This window comes from Phyllobates terribilis, unplaced genomic scaffold (genome assembly GCF_046119375.1).
Source record: "Phyllobates terribilis strain yellow unplaced genomic scaffold, ASM4611937v1 Scaffold_1598__1_contigs__length_248474, whole genome shotgun sequence".
Lineage (NCBI taxonomy): Eukaryota > Metazoa > Chordata > Amphibia > Anura > Dendrobatidae > Phyllobates > Phyllobates terribilis.
Window position 1 is genome coordinate 177,112 of NW_027364358.1, and position 17,351 is coordinate 194,462.

Consider the following 17,351-nt stretch of genomic DNA (forward strand, 5'->3'; position numbering starts at 1 on the left):
TGCTATCTTTCTAGCTCTCCCTTTCTACTTCCTTTTGGATAAACAGACATATTAGGCAAGCATTTTGGAGCTTTCACCTAAATAACTACAGGTGGTGAGATAAGCTGCACAATATAATTGACCTTTCAGTATATTGTTGCACACACACCATCTATTTAGCAAATGCCCTTGTTATCAACAGCAGCCTTTTAAACTCACCCGAGCTAACAGGTATGTGCGCTGGTTACACTGCTGCGCTTAAAATTTCTTTTTTGGTTTGCTACAATGCCTTTTCTGAAACGTTGTCTCCTTCTGCTGGAACACTGACTTCTTTCATTTAATGCCTGCAGACTATAAAAGAGAACCCAACCCAAAAAGTTTGGTTGATTAGTCTGTGGCATTCTGTTAAACTGTTGCTTATGGCGGTCTCTGTGAGCTTCTCAGCGACATTCAGCCAGCCAGGTATCCTGCCTGCAGTAGATGGAATGTGGCAATGGAACGCTGGCTGCGCGTGTCATAATAGGCTCTGAGCCTTTATATACCTGTGCACAGCAGCAGCCACCTTCAGTCTGCTGCTGGACAGCCAGCAGCAGCAGCAGCAGCAGGAGAGGTATGTAATCAGGAGCCCTCCTGCTAAGGGTAGACAGCTGCTCGTTCCACCCCACCCCCCGCCTTAATTGGTTCTCCTCCCTTCCAACGGTGTTGAGGCGGGTGGGAACAGCAGGGGGTGAAGGTGCTGTGTTTAAAGAGGTGGAGTTATGCAGATCTAAAACGCGTGGATTGCAGCAGCAGCAAGCCGAAAAGTGCAGGCATGTAAGGGATCTAGAGGTTGACAACATGTCTTCTTAACGGGAGTCCAGGAGCTCATCTCCACAAATGGACTTTTTAGGATCCTTGGGTGGCTCCGTAGTTTGAAACCAATTCTGGTTATCGCTTCTCGGCCTTTTGGCTAAGATCAAGTGTAGTATCTGTTCTTATCAGTTTAATATCTGATACGTCCCCTATCTGGGGACCATATATTAAATGGATTTTTAGAACAGGGAGATGGAAAAAGAGCTTGCTCTGTCCACTCCACGCATTGACCTGGTATTGCAGTATCTCCAGGACCGGTGCACCCCTTCTTTAATGCAGTTTCTAAAATCAGAAAGAATTGAATTCAATGTTTTTTGTTCATTTTGCTTGTTTGTCGGATTTTGGGATGGACTCTTTGGCTCTGCTTTTCTTCTCCTCATTGGATTTTTCATGTTCAAAGTTGCAGAAGCCAGATTACAAGCTCATTTTGGTTCAACTTCAGCAACTGTGCATTGCATTGCCATGTAATGTGATGCAATGCTATCTTTCTAGCTCTCCCTTTCTACTTCCTTTTGGATAAACAGACATATTAGGCAAGCATTTTGGAGCTTTCACCTAAATAACTACAGGTGGTGAGATAAGCTGCACAATATAATTGACCTTTCAGTATATTGTTGCACACACACCATCTATTTAGCAAATGCCCTTGTTATCAACAGCAGCCTTTTAAACTCACCCGAGCTAACAGGTATGTGCGCTGGTTACACTGCTGCGCTTAAAATTTCTTTTTTGGTTTGCTACAATGCCTTTTCTGAAACGTTGTCTCCTTCTGCTGGAACACTGACTTCTTTCATTTAATGCCTGCAGACTATAAAAGAGAACCCAACCCAAAAAGTTTGGTTGATTAGTCTGTGGCATTCTGTTAAACTGTTGCTTATGGCGGTCTCTGTGAGCTTCTCAGCGACATTCAGCCAGCCAGGTATCCTGCCTGCAGTAGATGGAATGTGGCAATGGAACGCTGGCTGCGCGTGTCATAATAGGCTCTGAGCCTTTATATACCTGTGCACAGCAGCAGCCACCTTCAGTCTGCTGCTGGACAGCCAGCAGCAGCAGCAGCAGCAGGAGAGGTATGTAATCAGGAGCCCTCCTGCTAAGGGTAGACAGCTGCTCGTTCCACCCCACCCCCCGCCTTAATTGGTTCTCCTCCCTTCCAACGGTGTTGAGGCGGGTGGGAACAGCAGGGGGTGAAGGTGCTGTGTTTAAAGAGGTGGAGTTATGCAGATCTAAAACGCGTGGATTGCAGCAGCAGCAAGCCGAAAAGTGCAGGCATGTAAGGGATCTAGAGGTTGACAACATGTCTTCTTAACGGGAGTCCAGGAGCTCATCTCCACAAATGGACTTTTTAGGATCCTTGGGTGGCTCCGTAGTTTGAAACCAATTCTGGTTATCGCTTCTCGGCCTTTTGGCTAAGATCAAGTGTAGTATCTGTTCTTATCAGTTTAATATCTGATACGTCCCCTATCTGGGGACCATATATTAAATGGATTTTTAGAACAGGGAGATGGAAAAAGAGCTTGCTCTGTCCACTCCACGCATTGACCTGGTATTGCAGTATCTCCAGGACCGGTGCACCCCTTCTTTAATGCAGTTTCTAAAATCAGAAAGAATTGAATTCAATGTTTTTTGTTCATTTTGCTTGTTTGTCGGATTTTGGGATGGACTCTTTGGCTCTGCTTTTCTTCTCCTCATTGGATTTTTCATGTTCAAAGTTGCAGAAGCCAGATTACAAGCTCATTTTGGTTCAACTTCAGCAACTGTGCATTGCATTGCCATGTAATGTGATGCAATGCTATCTTTCTAGCTCTCCCTTTCTACTTCCTTTTGGATAAACAGACATATTAGGCAAGCATTTTGGAGCTTTCACCTAAATAACTACAGGTGGTGAGATAAGCTGCACAATATAATTGACCTTTCAGTATATTGTTGCACACACACCATCTATTTAGCAAATGCCCTTGTTATCAACAGCAGCCTTTTAAACTCACCCGAGCTAACAGGTATGTGCGCTGGTTACACTGCTGCGCTTAAAATTTCTTTTTTGGTTTGCTACAATGCCTTTTCTGAAACGTTGTCTCCTTCTGCTGGAACACTGACTTCTTTCATTTAATGCCTGCAGACTATAAAAGAGAACCCAACCCAAAAAGTTTGGTTGATTAGTCTGTGGCATTCTGTTAAACTGTTGCTTATGGCGGTCTCTGTGAGCTTCTCAGCGACATTCAGCCAGCCAGGTATCCTGCCTGCAGTAGATGGAATGTGGCAATGGAACGCTGGCTGCGCGTGTCATAATAGGCTCTGAGCCTTTATATACCTGTGCACAGCAGCAGCCACCTTCAGTCTGCTGCTGGACAGCCAGCAGCAGCAGCAGCAGCAGGAGAGGTATGTAATCAGGAGCCCTCCTGCTAAGGGTAGACAGCTGCTCGTTCCACCCCACCCCCCGCCTTAATTGGTTCTCCTCCCTTCCAACGGTGTTGAGGCGGGTGGGAACAGCAGGGGGTGAAGGTGCTGTGTTTAAAGAGGTGGAGTTATGCAGATCTAAAACGCGTGGATTGCAGCAGCAGCAAGCCGAAAAGTGCAGGCATGTAAGGGATCTAGAGGTTGACAACATGTCTTCTTAACGGGAGTCCAGGAGCTCATCTCCACAAATGGACTTTTTAGGATCCTTGGGTGGCTCCGTAGTTTGAAACCAATTCTGGTTATCGCTTCTCGGCCTTTTGGCTAAGATCAAGTGTAGTATCTGTTCTTATCAGTTTAATATCTGATACGTCCCCTATCTGGGGACCATATATTAAATGGATTTTTAGAACAGGGAGATGGAAAAAGAGCTTGCTCTGTCCACTCCACGCATTGACCTGGTATTGCAGTATCTCCAGGACCGGTGCACCCCTTCTTTAATGCAGTTTCTAAAATCAGAAAGAATTGAATTCAATGTTTTTTGTTCATTTTGCTTGTTTGTCGGATTTTGGGATGGACTCTTTGGCTCTGCTTTTCTTCTCCTCATTGGATTTTTCATGTTCAAAGTTGCAGAAGCCAGATTACAAGCTCATTTTGGTTCAACTTCAGCAACTGTGCATTGCATTGCCATGTAATGTGATGCAATGCTATCTTTCTAGCTCTCCCTTTCTACTTCCTTTTGGATAAACAGACATATTAGGCAAGCATTTTGGAGCTTTCACCTAAATAACTACAGGTGGTGAGATAAGCTGCACAATATAATTGACCTTTCAGTATATTGTTGCACACACACCATCTATTTAGCAAATGCCCTTGTTATCAACAGCAGCCTTTTAAACTCACCCGAGCTAACAGGTATGTGCGCTGGTTACACTGCTGCGCTTAAAATTTCTTTTTTGGTTTGCTACAATGCCGTTTCTGAAACGTTGTCTCCTTCTGCTGGAACACTGACTTCTTTCATTTAATGCCTGCAGACTATAAAAGAGAACCCAACCCAAAAAGTTTGGTTGATTAGTCTGTGGCATTCTGTTAAACTGTTGCTTATGGCGGTCTCTGTGAGCTTCTCAGCGACATTCAGCCAGCCAGGTATCCTGCCTGCAGTAGATGGAATGTGGCAATGGAACGCTGGCTGCGCGTGTCATAATAGGCTCTGAGCCTTTATATACCTGTGCACAGCAGCAGCCACCTTCAGTCTGCTGCTGGACAGCCAGCAGCAGCAGCAGCAGCAGGAGAGGTATGTAATCAGGAGCCCTCCTGCTAAGGGTAGACAGCTGCTCGTTCCACCCCACCCCCCGCCTTAATTGGTTCTCCTCCCTTCCAACGGTGTTGAGGCGGGTGGGAACAGCAGGGGGTGAAGGTGCTGTGTTTAAAGAGGTGGAGTTATGCAGATCTAAAACGCGTGGATTGCAGCAGCAGCAAGCCGAAAAGTGCAGGCATGTAAGGGATCTAGAGGTTGACAACATGTCTTCTTAACGGGAGTCCAGGAGCTCATCTCCACAAATGGACTTTTTAGGATCCTTGGGTGGCTCCGTAGTTTGAAACCAATTCTGGTTATCGCTTCTCGGCCTTTTGGCTAAGATCAAGTGTAGTATCTGTTCTTATCAGTTTAATATCTGATACGTCCCCTATCTGGGGACCATATATTAAATGGATTTTTAGAACAGGGAGATGGAAAAAGAGCTTGCTCTGTCCACTCCACGCATTGACCTGGTATTGCAGTATCTCCAGGACCGGTGCACCCCTTCTTTAATGCAGTTTCTAAAATCAGAAAGAATTGAATTCAATGTTTTTTGTTCATTTTGCTTGTTTGTCGGATTTTGGGATGGACTCTTTGGCTCTGCTTTTCTTCTCCTCATTGGATTTTTCATGTTCAAAGTTGCAGAAGCCAGATTACAAGCTCATTTTGGTTCAACTTCAGCAACTGTGCATTGCATTGCCATGTAATGTGATGCAATGCTATCTTTCTAGCTCTCCCTTTCTACTTCCTTTTGGATAAACAGACATATTAGGCAAGCATTTTGGAGCTTTCACCTAAATAACTACAGGTGGTGAGATAAGCTGCACAATATAATTGACCTTTCAGTATATTGTTGCACACACACCATCTATTTAGCAAATGCCCTTGTTATCAACAGCAGCCTTTTAAACTCACCCGAGCTAACAGGTATGTGCGCTGGTTACACTGCTGCGCTTAAAATTTCTTTTTTGGTTTGCTACAATGCCTTTTCTGAAACGTTGTCTCCTTCTGCTGGAACACTGACTTCTTTCATTTAATGCCTGCAGACTATAAAAGAGAACCCAACCCAAAAAGTTTGGTTGATTAGTCTGTGGCATTCTGTTAAACTGTTGCTTATGGCGGTCTCTGTGAGCTTCTCAGCGACATTCAGCCAGCCAGGTATCCTGCCTGCAGTAGATGGAATGTGGCAATGGAACGCTGGCTGCGCGTGTCATAATAGGCTCTGAGCCTTTATATACCTGTGCACAGCAGCAGCCACCTTCAGTCTGCTGCTGGACAGCCAGCAGCAGCAGCAGCAGCAGGAGAGGTATGTAATCAGGAGCCCTCCTGCTAAGGGTAGACAGCTGCTCGTTCCACCCCACCCCCCGCCTTAATTGGTTCTCCTCCCTTCCAACGGTGTTGAGGCGGGTGGGAACAGCAGGGGGTGAAGGTGCTGTGTTTAAAGAGGTGGAGTTATGCAGATCTAAAACGCGTGGATTGCAGCAGCAGCAAGCCGAAAAGTGCAGGCATGTAAGGGATCTAGAGGTTGACAACATGTCTTCTTAACGGGAGTCCAGGAGCTCATCTCCACAAATGGACTTTTTAGGATCCTTGGGTGGCTCCGTAGTTTGAAACCAATTCTGGTTATCGCTTCTCGGCCTTTTGGCTAAGATCAAGTGTAGTATCTGTTCTTATCAGTTTAATATCTGATACGTCCCCTATCTGGGGACCATATATTAAATGGATTTTTAGAACAGGGAGATGGAAAAAGAGCTTGCTCTGTCCACTCCACGCATTGACCTGGTATTGCAGTATCTCCAGGACCGGTGCACCCCTTCTTTAATGCAGTTTCTAAAATCAGAAAGAATTGAATTCAATGTTTTTTGTTCATTTTGCTTGTTTGTCGGATTTTGGGATGGACTCTTTGGCTCTGCTTTTCTTCTCCTCATTGGATTTTTCATGTTCAAAGTTGCAGAAGCCAGATTACAAGCTCATTTTGGTTCAACTTCAGCAACTGTGCATTGCATTGCCATGTAATGTGATGCAATGCTATCTTTCTAGCTCTCCCTTTCTACTTCCTTTTGGATAAACAGACATATTAGGCAAGCATTTTGGAGCTTTCACCTAAATAACTACAGGTGGTGAGATAAGCTGCACAATATAATTGACCTTTCAGTATATTGTTGCACACACACCATCTATTTAGCAAATGCCCTTGTTATCAACAGCAGCCTTTTAAACTCACCCGAGCTAACAGGTATGTGCGCTGGTTACACTGCTGCGCTTAAAATTTCTTTTTTGGTTTGCTACAATGCCTTTTCTGAAACGTTGTCTCCTTCTGCTGGAACACTGACTTCTTTCATTTAATGCCTGCAGACTATAAAAGAGAACCCAACCCAAAAAGTTTGGTTGATTAGTCTGTGGCATTCTGTTAAACTGTTGCTTATGGCGGTCTCTGTGAGCTTCTCAGCGACATTCAGCCAGCCAGGTATCCTGCCTGCAGTAGATGGAATGTGGCAATGGAACGCTGGCTGCGCGTGTCATAATAGGCTCTGAGCCTTTATATACCTGTGCACAGCAGCAGCCACCTTCAGTCTGCTGCTGGACAGCCAGCAGCAGCAGCAGCAGCAGGAGAGGTATGTAATCAGGAGCCCTCCTGCTAAGGGTAGACAGCTGCTCGTTCCACCCCACCCCCCGCCTTAATTGGTTCTCCTCCCTTCCAACGGTGTTGAGGCGGGTGGGAACAGCAGGGGGTGAAGGTGCTGTGTTTAAAGAGGTGGAGTTATGCAGATCTAAAACGCGTGGATTGCAGCAGCAGCAAGCCGAAAAGTGCAGGCATGTAAGGGATCTAGAGGTTGACAACATGTCTTCTTAACGGGAGTCCAGGAGCTCATCTCCACAAATGGACTTTTTAGGATCCTTGGGTGGCTCCGTAGTTTGAAACCAATTCTGGTTATCGCTTCTCGGCCTTTTGGCTAAGATCAAGTGTAGTATCTGTTCTTATCAGTTTAATATCTGATACGTCCCCTATCTGGGGACCATATATTAAATGGATTTTTAGAACAGGGAGATGGAAAAAGAGCTTGCTCTGTCCACTCCACGCATTGACCTGGTATTGCAGTATCTCCAGGACCGGTGCACCCCTTCTTTAATGCAGTTTCTAAAATCAGAAAGAATTGAATTCAATGTTTTTTGTTCATTTTGCTTGTTTGTCGGATTTTGGGATGGACTCTTTGGCTCTGCTTTTCTTCTCCTCATTGGATTTTTCATGTTCAAAGTTGCAGAAGCCAGATTACAAGCTCATTTTGGTTCAACTTCAGCAACTGTGCATTGCATTGCCATGTAATGTGATGCAATGCTATCTTTCTAGCTCTCCCTTTCTACTTCCTTTTGGATAAACAGACATATTAGGCAAGCATTTTGGAGCTTTCACCTAAATAACTACAGGTGGTGAGATAAGCTGCACAATATAATTGACCTTTCAGTATATTGTTGCACACACACCATCTATTTAGCAAATGCCCTTGTTATCAACAGCAGCCTTTTAAACTCACCCGAGCTAACAGGTATGTGCGCTGGTTACACTGCTGCGCTTAAAATTTCTTTTTTGGTTTGCTACAATGCCTTTTCTGAAACGTTGTCTCCTTCTGCTGGAACACTGACTTCTTTCATTTAATGCCTGCAGACTATAAAAGAGAACCCAACCCAAAAAGTTTGGTTGATTAGTCTGTGGCATTCTGTTAAACTGTTGCTTATGGCGGTCTCTGTGAGCTTCTCAGCGACATTCAGCCAGCCAGGTATCCTGCCTGCAGTAGATGGAATGTGGCAATGGAACGCTGGCTGCGCGTGTCATAATAGGCTCTGAGCCTTTATATACCTGTGCACAGCAGCAGCCACCTTCAGTCTGCTGCTGGACAGCCAGCAGCAGCAGCAGCAGCAGGAGAGGTATGTAATCAGGAGCCCTCCTGCTAAGGGTAGACAGCTGCTCGTTCCACCCCACCCCCCGCCTTAATTGGTTCTCCTCCCTTCCAACGGTGTTGAGGCGGGTGGGAACAGCAGGGGGTGAAGGTGCTGTGTTTAAAGAGGTGGAGTTATGCAGATCTAAAACGCGTGGATTGCAGCAGCAGCAAGCCGAAAAGTGCAGGCATGTAAGGGATCTAGAGGTTGACAACATGTCTTCTTAACGGGAGTCCAGGAGCTCATCTCCACAAATGGACTTTTTAGGATCCTTGGGTGGCTCCGTAGTTTGAAACCAATTCTGGTTATCGCTTCTCGGCCTTTTGGCTAAGATCAAGTGTAGTATCTGTTCTTATCAGTTTAATATCTGATACGTCCCCTATCTGGGGACCATATATTAAATGGATTTTTAGAACAGGGAGATGGAAAAAGAGCTTGCTCTGTCCACTCCACGCATTGACCTGGTATTGCAGTATCTCCAGGACCGGTGCACCCCTTCTTTAATGCAGTTTCTAAAATCAGAAAGAATTGAATTCAATGTTTTTTGTTCATTTTGCTTGTTTGTCGGATTTTGGGATGGACTCTTTGGCTCTGCTTTTCTTCTCCTCATTGGATTTTTCATGTTCAAAGTTGCAGAAGCCAGATTACAAGCTCATTTTGGTTCAACTTCAGCAACTGTGCATTGCATTGCCATGTAATGTGATGCAATGCTATCTTTCTAGCTCTCCCTTTCTACTTCCTTTTGGATAAACAGACATATTAGGCAAGCATTTTGGAGCTTTCACCTAAATAACTACAGGTGGTGAGATAAGCTGCACAATATAATTGACCTTTCAGTATATTGTTGCACACACACCATCTATTTAGCAAATGCCCTTGTTATCAACAGCAGCCTTTTAAACTCACCCGAGCTAACAGGTATGTGCGCTGGTTACACTGCTGCGCTTAAAATTTCTTTTTTGGTTTGCTACAATGCCGTTTCTGAAACGTTGTCTCCTTCTGCTGGAACACTGACTTCTTTCATTTAATGCCTGCAGACTATAAAAGAGAACCCAACCCAAAAAGTTTGGTTGATTAGTCTGTGGCATTCTGTTAAACTGTTGCTTATGGCGGTCTCTGTGAGCTTCTCAGCGACATTCAGCCAGCCAGGTATCCTGCCTGCAGTAGATGGAATGTGGCAATGGAACGCTGGCTGCGCGTGTCATAATAGGCTCTGAGCCTTTATATACCTGTGCACAGCAGCAGCCACCTTCAGTCTGCTGCTGGACAGCCAGCAGCAGCAGCAGCAGCAGGAGAGGTATGTAATCAGGAGCCCTCCTGCTAAGGGTAGACAGCTGCTCGTTCCACCCCACCCCCCGCCTTAATTGGTTCTCCTCCCTTCCAACGGTGTTGAGGCGGGTGGGAACAGCAGGGGGTGAAGGTGCTGTGTTTAAAGAGGTGGAGTTATGCAGATCTAAAACGCGTGGATTGCAGCAGCAGCAAGCCGAAAAGTGCAGGCATGTAAGGGATCTAGAGGTTGACAACATGTCTTCTTAACGGGAGTCCAGGAGCTCATCTCCACAAATGGACTTTTTAGGATCCTTGGGTGGCTCCGTAGTTTGAAACCAATTCTGGTTATCGCTTCTCGGCCTTTTGGCTAAGATCAAGTGTAGTATCTGTTCTTATCAGTTTAATATCTGATACGTCCCCTATCTGGGGACCATATATTAAATGGATTTTTAGAACAGGGAGATGGAAAAAGAGCTTGCTCTGTCCACTCCACGCATTGACCTGGTATTGCAGTATCTCCAGGACCGGTGCACCCCTTCTTTAATGCAGTTTCTAAAATCAGAAAGAATTGAATTCAATGTTTTTTGTTCATTTTGCTTGTTTGTCGGATTTTGGGATGGACTCTTTGGCTCTGCTTTTCTTCTCCTCATTGGATTTTTCATGTTCAAAGTTGCAGAAGCCAGATTACAAGCTCATTTTGGTTCAACTTCAGCAACTGTGCATTGCATTGCCATGTAATGTGATGCAATGCTATCTTTCTAGCTCTCCCTTTCTACTTCCTTTTGGATAAACAGACATATTAGGCAAGCATTTTGGAGCTTTCACCTAAATAACTACAGGTGGTGAGATAAGCTGCACAATATAATTGACCTTTCAGTATATTGTTGCACACACACCATCTATTTAGCAAATGCCCTTGTTATCAACAGCAGCCTTTTAAACTCACCCGAGCTAACAGGTATGTGCGCTGGTTACACTGCTGCGCTTAAAATTTCTTTTTTGGTTTGCTACAATGCCTTTTCTGAAACGTTGTCTCCTTCTGCTGGAACACTGACTTCTTTCATTTAATGCCTGCAGACTATAAAAGAGAACCCAACCCAAAAAGTTTGGTTGATTAGTCTGTGGCATTCTGTTAAACTGTTGCTTATGGCGGTCTCTGTGAGCTTCTCAGCGACATTCAGCCAGCCAGGTATCCTGCCTGCAGTAGATGGAATGTGGCAATGGAACGCTGGCTGCGCGTGTCATAATAGGCTCTGAGCCTTTATATACCTGTGCACAGCAGCAGCCACCTTCAGTCTGCTGCTGGACAGCCAGCAGCAGCAGCAGCAGCAGGAGAGGTATGTAATCAGGAGCCCTCCTGCTAAGGGTAGACAGCTGCTCGTTCCACCCCACCCCCCGCCTTAATTGGTTCTCCTCCCTTCCAACGGTGTTGAGGCGGGTGGGAACAGCAGGGGGTGAAGGTGCTGTGTTTAAAGAGGTGGAGTTATGCAGATCTAAAACGCGTGGATTGCAGCAGCAGCAAGCCGAAAAGTGCAGGCATGTAAGGGATCTAGAGGTTGACAACATGTCTTCTTAACGGGAGTCCAGGAGCTCATCTCCACAAATGGACTTTTTAGGATCCTTGGGTGGCTCCGTAGTTTGAAACCAATTCTGGTTATCGCTTCTCGGCCTTTTGGCTAAGATCAAGTGTAGTATCTGTTCTTATCAGTTTAATATCTGATACGTCCCCTATCTGGGGACCATATATTAAATGGATTTTTAGAACAGGGAGATGGAAAAAGAGCTTGCTCTGTCCACTCCACGCATTGACCTGGTATTGCAGTATCTCCAGGACCGGTGCACCCCTTCTTTAATGCAGTTTCTAAAATCAGAAAGAATTGAATTCAATGTTTTTTGTTCATTTTGCTTGTTTGTCGGATTTTGGGATGGACTCTTTGGCTCTGCTTTTCTTCTCCTCATTGGATTTTTCATGTTCAAAGTTGCAGAAGCCAGATTACAAGCTCATTTTGGTTCAACTTCAGCAACTGTGCATTGCATTGCCATGTAATGTGATGCAATGCTATCTTTCTAGCTCTCCCTTTCTACTTCCTTTTGGATAAACAGACATATTAGGCAAGCATTTTGGAGCTTTCACCTAAATAACTACAGGTGGTGAGATAAGCTGCACAATATAATTGACCTTTCAGTATATTGTTGCACACACACCATCTATTTAGCAAATGCCCTTGTTATCAACAGCAGCCTTTTAAACTCACCCGAGCTAACAGGTATGTGCGCTGGTTACACTGCTGCGCTTAAAATTTCTTTTTTGGTTTGCTACAATGCCTTTTCTGAAACGTTGTCTCCTTCTGCTGGAACACTGACTTCTTTCATTTAATGCCTGCAGACTATAAAAGAGAACCCAACCCAAAAAGTTTGGTTGATTAGTCTGTGGCATTCTGTTAAACTGTTGCTTATGGCGGTCTCTGTGAGCTTCTCAGCGACATTCAGCCAGCCAGGTATCCTGCCTGCAGTAGATGGAATGTGGCAATGGAACGCTGGCTGCGCGTGTCATAATAGGCTCTGAGCCTTTATATACCTGTGCACAGCAGCAGCCACCTTCAGTCTGCTGCTGGACAGCCAGCAGCAGCAGCAGCAGCAGGAGAGGTATGTAATCAGGAGCCCTCCTGCTAAGGGTAGACAGCTGCTCGTTCCACCCCACCCCCCGCCTTAATTGGTTCTCCTCCCTTCCAACGGTGTTGAGGCGGGTGGGAACAGCAGGGGGTGAAGGTGCTGTGTTTAAAGAGGTGGAGTTATGCAGATCTAAAACGCGTGGATTGCAGCAGCAGCAAGCCGAAAAGTGCAGGCATGTAAGGGATCTAGAGGTTGACAACATGTCTTCTTAACGGGAGTCCAGGAGCTCATCTCCACAAATGGACTTTTTAGGATCCTTGGGTGGCTCCGTAGTTTGAAACCAATTCTGGTTATCGCTTCTCGGCCTTTTGGCTAAGATCAAGTGTAGTATCTGTTCTTATCAGTTTAATATCTGATACGTCCCCTATCTGGGGACCATATATTAAATGGATTTTTAGAACAGGGAGATGGAAAAAGAGCTTGCTCTGTCCACTCCACGCATTGACCTGGTATTGCAGTATCTCCAGGACCGGTGCACCCCTTCTTTAATGCAGTTTCTAAAATCAGAAAGAATTGAATTCAATGTTTTTTGTTCATTTTGCTTGTTTGTCGGATTTTGGGATGGACTCTTTGGCTCTGCTTTTCTTCTCCTCATTGGATTTTTCATGTTCAAAGTTGCAGAAGCCAGATTACAAGCTCATTTTGGTTCAACTTCAGCAACTGTGCATTGCATTGCCATGTAATGTGATGCAATGCTATCTTTCTAGCTCTCCCTTTCTACTTCCTTTTGGATAAACAGACATATTAGGCAAGCATTTTGGAGCTTTCACCTAAATAACTACAGGTGGTGAGATAAGCTGCACAATATAATTGACCTTTCAGTATATTGTTGCACACACACCATCTATTTAGCAAATGCCCTTGTTATCAACAGCAGCCTTTTAAACTCACCCGAGCAAACAGGTATGTGCGCTGGTTACACTGCTGCGCTTAAAATTTCTTTTTTGGTTTGCTACAATGCCTTTTCTGAAACGTTGTCTCCTTCTGCTGGAACACTGACTTCTTTCATTTAATGCCTGCAGACTATAAAAGAGAACCCAACCCAAAAAGTTTGGTTGATTAGTCTGTGGCATTCTGTTAAACTGTTGCTTATGGCGGTCTCTGTGAGCTTCTCAGCGACATTCAGCCAGCCAGGTATCCTGCCTGCAGTAGATGGAATGTGGCAATGGAACGCTGGCTGCGCGTGTCATAATAGGCTCTGAGCCTTTATATACCTGTGCACAGCAGCAGCCACCTTCAGTCTGCTGCTGGACAGCCAGCAGCAGCAGCAGCAGCAGGAGAGGTATGTAATCAGGAGCCCTCCTGCTAAGGGTAGACAGCTGCTCGTTCCACCCCACCCCCCGCCTTAATTGGTTCTCCTCCCTTCCAACGGTGTTGAGGCGGGTGGGAACAGCAGGGGGTGAAGGTGCTGTGTTTAAAGAGGTGGAGTTATGCAGATCTAAAACGCGTGGATTGCAGCAGCAGCAAGCCGAAAAGTGCAGGCATGTAAGGGATCTAGAGGTTGACAACATGTCTTCTTAACGGGAGTCCAGGAGCTCATCTCCACAAATGGACTTTTTAGGATCCTTGGGTGGCTCCGTAGTTTGAAACCAATTCTGGTTATCGCTTCTCGGCCTTTTGGCTAAGATCAAGTGTAGTATCTGTTCTTATCAGTTTAATATCTGATACGTCCCCTATCTGGGGACCATATATTAAATGGATTTTTAGAACAGGGAGATGGAAAAAGAGCTTGCTCTGTCCACTCCACGCATTGACCTGGTATTGCAGTATCTCCAGGACCGGTGCACCCCTTCTTTAATGCAGTTTCTAAAATCAGAAAGAATTGAATTCAATGTTTTTTGTTCATTTTGCTTGTTTGTCGGATTTTGGGATGGACTCTTTGGCTCTGCTTTTCTTCTCCTCATTGGATTTTTCATGTTCAAAGTTGCAGAAGCCAGATTACAAGCTCATTTTGGTTCAACTTCAGCAACTGTGCATTGCATTGCCATGTAATGTGATGCAATGCTATCTTTCTAGCTCTCCCTTTCTACTTCCTTTTGGATAAACAGACATATTAGGCAAGCATTTTGGAGCTTTCACCTAAATAACTACAGGTGGTGAGATAAGCTGCACAATATAATTGACCTTTCAGTATATTGTTGCACACACACCATCTATTTAGCAAATGCCCTTGTTATCAACAGCAGCCTTTTAAACTCACCCGAGCTAACAGGTATGTGCGCTGGTTACACTGCTGCGCTTAAAATTTCTTTTTTGGTTTGCTACAATGCCTTTTCTGAAACGTTGTCTCCTTCTGCTGGAACACTGACTTCTTTCATTTAATGCCTGCAGACTATAAAAGAGAACCCAACCCAAAAAGTTTGGTTGATTAGTCTGTGGCATTCTGTTAAACTGTTGCTTATGGCGGTCTCTGTGAGCTTCTCAGCGACATTCAGCCAGCCAGGTATCCTGCCTGCAGTAGATGGAATGTGGCAATGGAACGCTGGCTGCGCGTGTCATAATAGGCTCTGAGCCTTTATATACCTGTGCACAGCAGCAGCCACCTTCAGTCTGCTGCTGGACAGCCAGCAGCAGCAGCAGCAGCAGGAGAGGTATGTAATCAGGAGCCCTCCTGCTAAGGGTAGACAGCTGCTCGTTCCACCCCACCCCCCGCCTTAATTGGTTCTCCTCCCTTCCAACGGTGTTGAGGCGGGTGGGAACAGCAGGGGGTGAAGGTGCTGTGTTTAAAGAGGTGGAGTTATGCAGATCTAAAACGCGTGGATTGCAGCAGCAGCAAGCCGAAAAGTGCAGGCATGTAAGGGATCTAGAGGTTGACAACATGTCTTCTTAACGGGAGTCCAGGAGCTCATCTCCACAAATGGACTTTTTAGGATCCTTGGGTGGCTCCGTAGTTTGAAACCAATTCTGGTTATCGCTTCTCGGCCTTTTGGCTAAGATCAAGTGTAGTATCTGTTCTTATCAGTTTAATATCTGATACGTCCCCTATCTGGGGACCATATATTAAATGGATTTTTAGAACAGGGAGATGGAAAAAGAGCTTGCTCTGTCCACTCCACGCATTGACCTGGTATTGCAGTATCTCCAGGACCGGTGCACCCCTTCTTTAATGCAGTTTCTAAAATCAGAAAGAATTGAATTCAATGTTTTTTGTTCATTTTGCTTGTTTGTCGGATTTTGGGATGGACTCTTTGGCTCTGCTTTTCTTCTCCTCATTGGATTTTTCATGTTCAAAGTTGCAGAAGCCAGATTACAAGCTCATTTTGGTTCAACTTCAGCAACTGTGCATTGCATTGCCATGTAATGTGATGCAATGCTATCTTTCTAGCTCTCCCTTTCTACTTCCTTTTGGATAAACAGACATATTAGGCAAGCATTTTGGAGCTTTCACCTAAATAACTACAGGTGGTGAGATAAGCTGCACAATATAATTGACCTTTCAGTATATTGTTGCACACACACCATCTATTTAGCAAATGCCCTTGTTATCAACAGCAGCCTTTTAAACTCACCCGAGCTAACAGGTATGTGCGCTGGTTACACTGCTGCGCTTAAAATTTCTTTTTTGGTTTGCTACAATGCCTTTTCTGAAACGTTGTCTCCTTCTGCTGGAACACTGACTTCTTTCATTTAATGCCTGCAGACTATAAAAGAGAACCCAACCCAAAAAGTTTGGTTGATTAGTCTGTGGCATTCTGTTAAACTGTTGCTTATGGCGGTCTCTGTGAGCTTCTCAGCGACATTCAGCCAGCCAGGTATCCTGCCTGCAGTAGATGGAATGTGGCAATGGAACGCTGGCTGCGCGTGTCATAATAGGCTCTGAGCCTTTATATACCTGTGCACAGCAGCAGCCACCTTCAGTCTGCTGCTGGACAGCCAGCAGCAGCAGCAGCAGCAGGAGAGGTATGTAATCAGGAGCCCTCCTGCTAAGGGTAGACAGCTGCTCGTTCCACCCCACCCCCCGCCTTAATTGGTTCTCCTCCCTTCCAACGGTGTTGAGGCGGGTGGGAACAGCAGGGGGTGAAGGTGCTGTGTTTAAAGAGGTGGAGTTATGCAGATCTAAAACGCGTGGATTGCAGCAGCAGCAAGCCGAAAAGTGCAGGCATGTAAGGGATCTAGAGGTTGACAACATGTCTTCTTAACGGGAGTCCAGGAGCTCATCTCCACAAATGGACTTTTTAGGATCCTTGGGTGGCTCCGTAGTTTGAAACCAATTCTGGTTATCGCTTCTCGGCCTTTTGGCTAAGATCAAGTGTAGTATCTGTTCTTATCAGTTTAATATCTGATACGTCCCCTATCTGGGGACCATATATTAAATGGATTTTTAGAACAGGGAGATGGAAAAAGAGCTTGCTCTGTCCACTCCACGCATTGACCTGGTATTGCAGTATCTCCAGGACCGGTGCACCCCTTCTTTAATGCAGTTTCTAAAATCAGAAAGAATTGAATTCAATGTTTTTTGTTCATTTTGCTTGTTTGTCGGATTTTGGGATGGACTCTTTGGCTCTGCTTTTCTTCTCCTCATTGGATTTTTCATGTTCAAAGTTGCAGAAGCCAGATTACAAGCTCATTTTGGTTCAACTTCAGCAACTGTGCATTGCATTGCCATGTAATGTGATGCAATGCTATCTTTCTAGCTCTCCCTTTCTACTTCCTTTTGGATAAACAGACATATTAGGCAAGCATTTTGGAGCTTTCACCTAAATAACTACAGGTGGTGAGATAAGCTGCACAATATAATTGACCTTTCAGTATATTGTTGCACACACACCATCTATTTAGCAAATGCCCTTGTTATCAACAGCAGCCTTTTAAACTCACCCGAGCAAACAGGTATGTGCGCTGGTTACACTGCTGCGCTTAAAATTTCTTTTTTGGTTTGCTACAATGCCTTTTCTGAAACGTTGTCTCCTTCTGCTGGAACACTGACTTCTTTCATTTAATGCCTGCAGACTAT

The 17,351-nt window shown here is 45.1% G+C and overlaps 13 non-coding genes across 13 annotated transcripts; all 13 read left to right on the forward strand.

Moving 5' to 3' along the window:
- Window positions 1–908: 908 nt before the first annotated feature.
- Window positions 909–1,099, forward strand: LOC141244569 (U2 spliceosomal RNA). Its single transcript, XR_012308483.1, has one exon. It is a non-coding gene; the product is annotated as a U2 spliceosomal RNA (small nuclear RNA).
- Window positions 1,100–2,217: 1,118 nt separating this feature from the next.
- On the forward strand, window positions 2,218–2,408 carry LOC141244570 (U2 spliceosomal RNA). Its single transcript, XR_012308484.1, has one exon. It is a non-coding gene; the product is annotated as a U2 spliceosomal RNA (small nuclear RNA).
- Window positions 2,409–3,526: 1,118 nt separating this feature from the next.
- Window positions 3,527–3,717, forward strand: LOC141244571 (U2 spliceosomal RNA). The gene has a single exon (XR_012308485.1). It is a non-coding gene; the product is annotated as a U2 spliceosomal RNA (small nuclear RNA).
- A 1,118-nt stretch (window positions 3,718–4,835) lies between these two features.
- LOC141244572 (U2 spliceosomal RNA) lies at window positions 4,836–5,026 on the forward strand. The gene has a single exon (XR_012308486.1). It is a non-coding gene; the product is annotated as a U2 spliceosomal RNA (small nuclear RNA).
- Window positions 5,027–6,144: 1,118 nt separating this feature from the next.
- LOC141244573 (U2 spliceosomal RNA) lies at window positions 6,145–6,335 on the forward strand. The gene has a single exon (XR_012308487.1). It is a non-coding gene; the product is annotated as a U2 spliceosomal RNA (small nuclear RNA).
- Window positions 6,336–7,453: 1,118 nt separating this feature from the next.
- Window positions 7,454–7,644, forward strand: LOC141244575 (U2 spliceosomal RNA). Its single transcript, XR_012308489.1, has one exon. It is a non-coding gene; the product is annotated as a U2 spliceosomal RNA (small nuclear RNA).
- Window positions 7,645–8,762: 1,118 nt separating this feature from the next.
- On the forward strand, window positions 8,763–8,953 carry LOC141244576 (U2 spliceosomal RNA). The gene has a single exon (XR_012308490.1). It is a non-coding gene; the product is annotated as a U2 spliceosomal RNA (small nuclear RNA).
- A 1,118-nt stretch (window positions 8,954–10,071) lies between these two features.
- On the forward strand, window positions 10,072–10,262 carry LOC141244577 (U2 spliceosomal RNA). The gene has a single exon (XR_012308491.1). It is a non-coding gene; the product is annotated as a U2 spliceosomal RNA (small nuclear RNA).
- Window positions 10,263–11,380: 1,118 nt separating this feature from the next.
- LOC141244578 (U2 spliceosomal RNA) lies at window positions 11,381–11,571 on the forward strand. The gene has a single exon (XR_012308492.1). It is a non-coding gene; the product is annotated as a U2 spliceosomal RNA (small nuclear RNA).
- Window positions 11,572–12,689: 1,118 nt separating this feature from the next.
- Window positions 12,690–12,880, forward strand: LOC141244579 (U2 spliceosomal RNA). The gene has a single exon (XR_012308493.1). It is a non-coding gene; the product is annotated as a U2 spliceosomal RNA (small nuclear RNA).
- Window positions 12,881–13,998: 1,118 nt separating this feature from the next.
- On the forward strand, window positions 13,999–14,189 carry LOC141244580 (U2 spliceosomal RNA). Its single transcript, XR_012308494.1, has one exon. It is a non-coding gene; the product is annotated as a U2 spliceosomal RNA (small nuclear RNA).
- Window positions 14,190–15,307: 1,118 nt separating this feature from the next.
- Window positions 15,308–15,498, forward strand: LOC141244581 (U2 spliceosomal RNA). Its single transcript, XR_012308495.1, has one exon. It is a non-coding gene; the product is annotated as a U2 spliceosomal RNA (small nuclear RNA).
- Window positions 15,499–16,616: 1,118 nt separating this feature from the next.
- On the forward strand, window positions 16,617–16,807 carry LOC141244582 (U2 spliceosomal RNA). Its single transcript, XR_012308496.1, has one exon. It is a non-coding gene; the product is annotated as a U2 spliceosomal RNA (small nuclear RNA).
- Window positions 16,808–17,351: the final 544 nt, after the last annotated feature.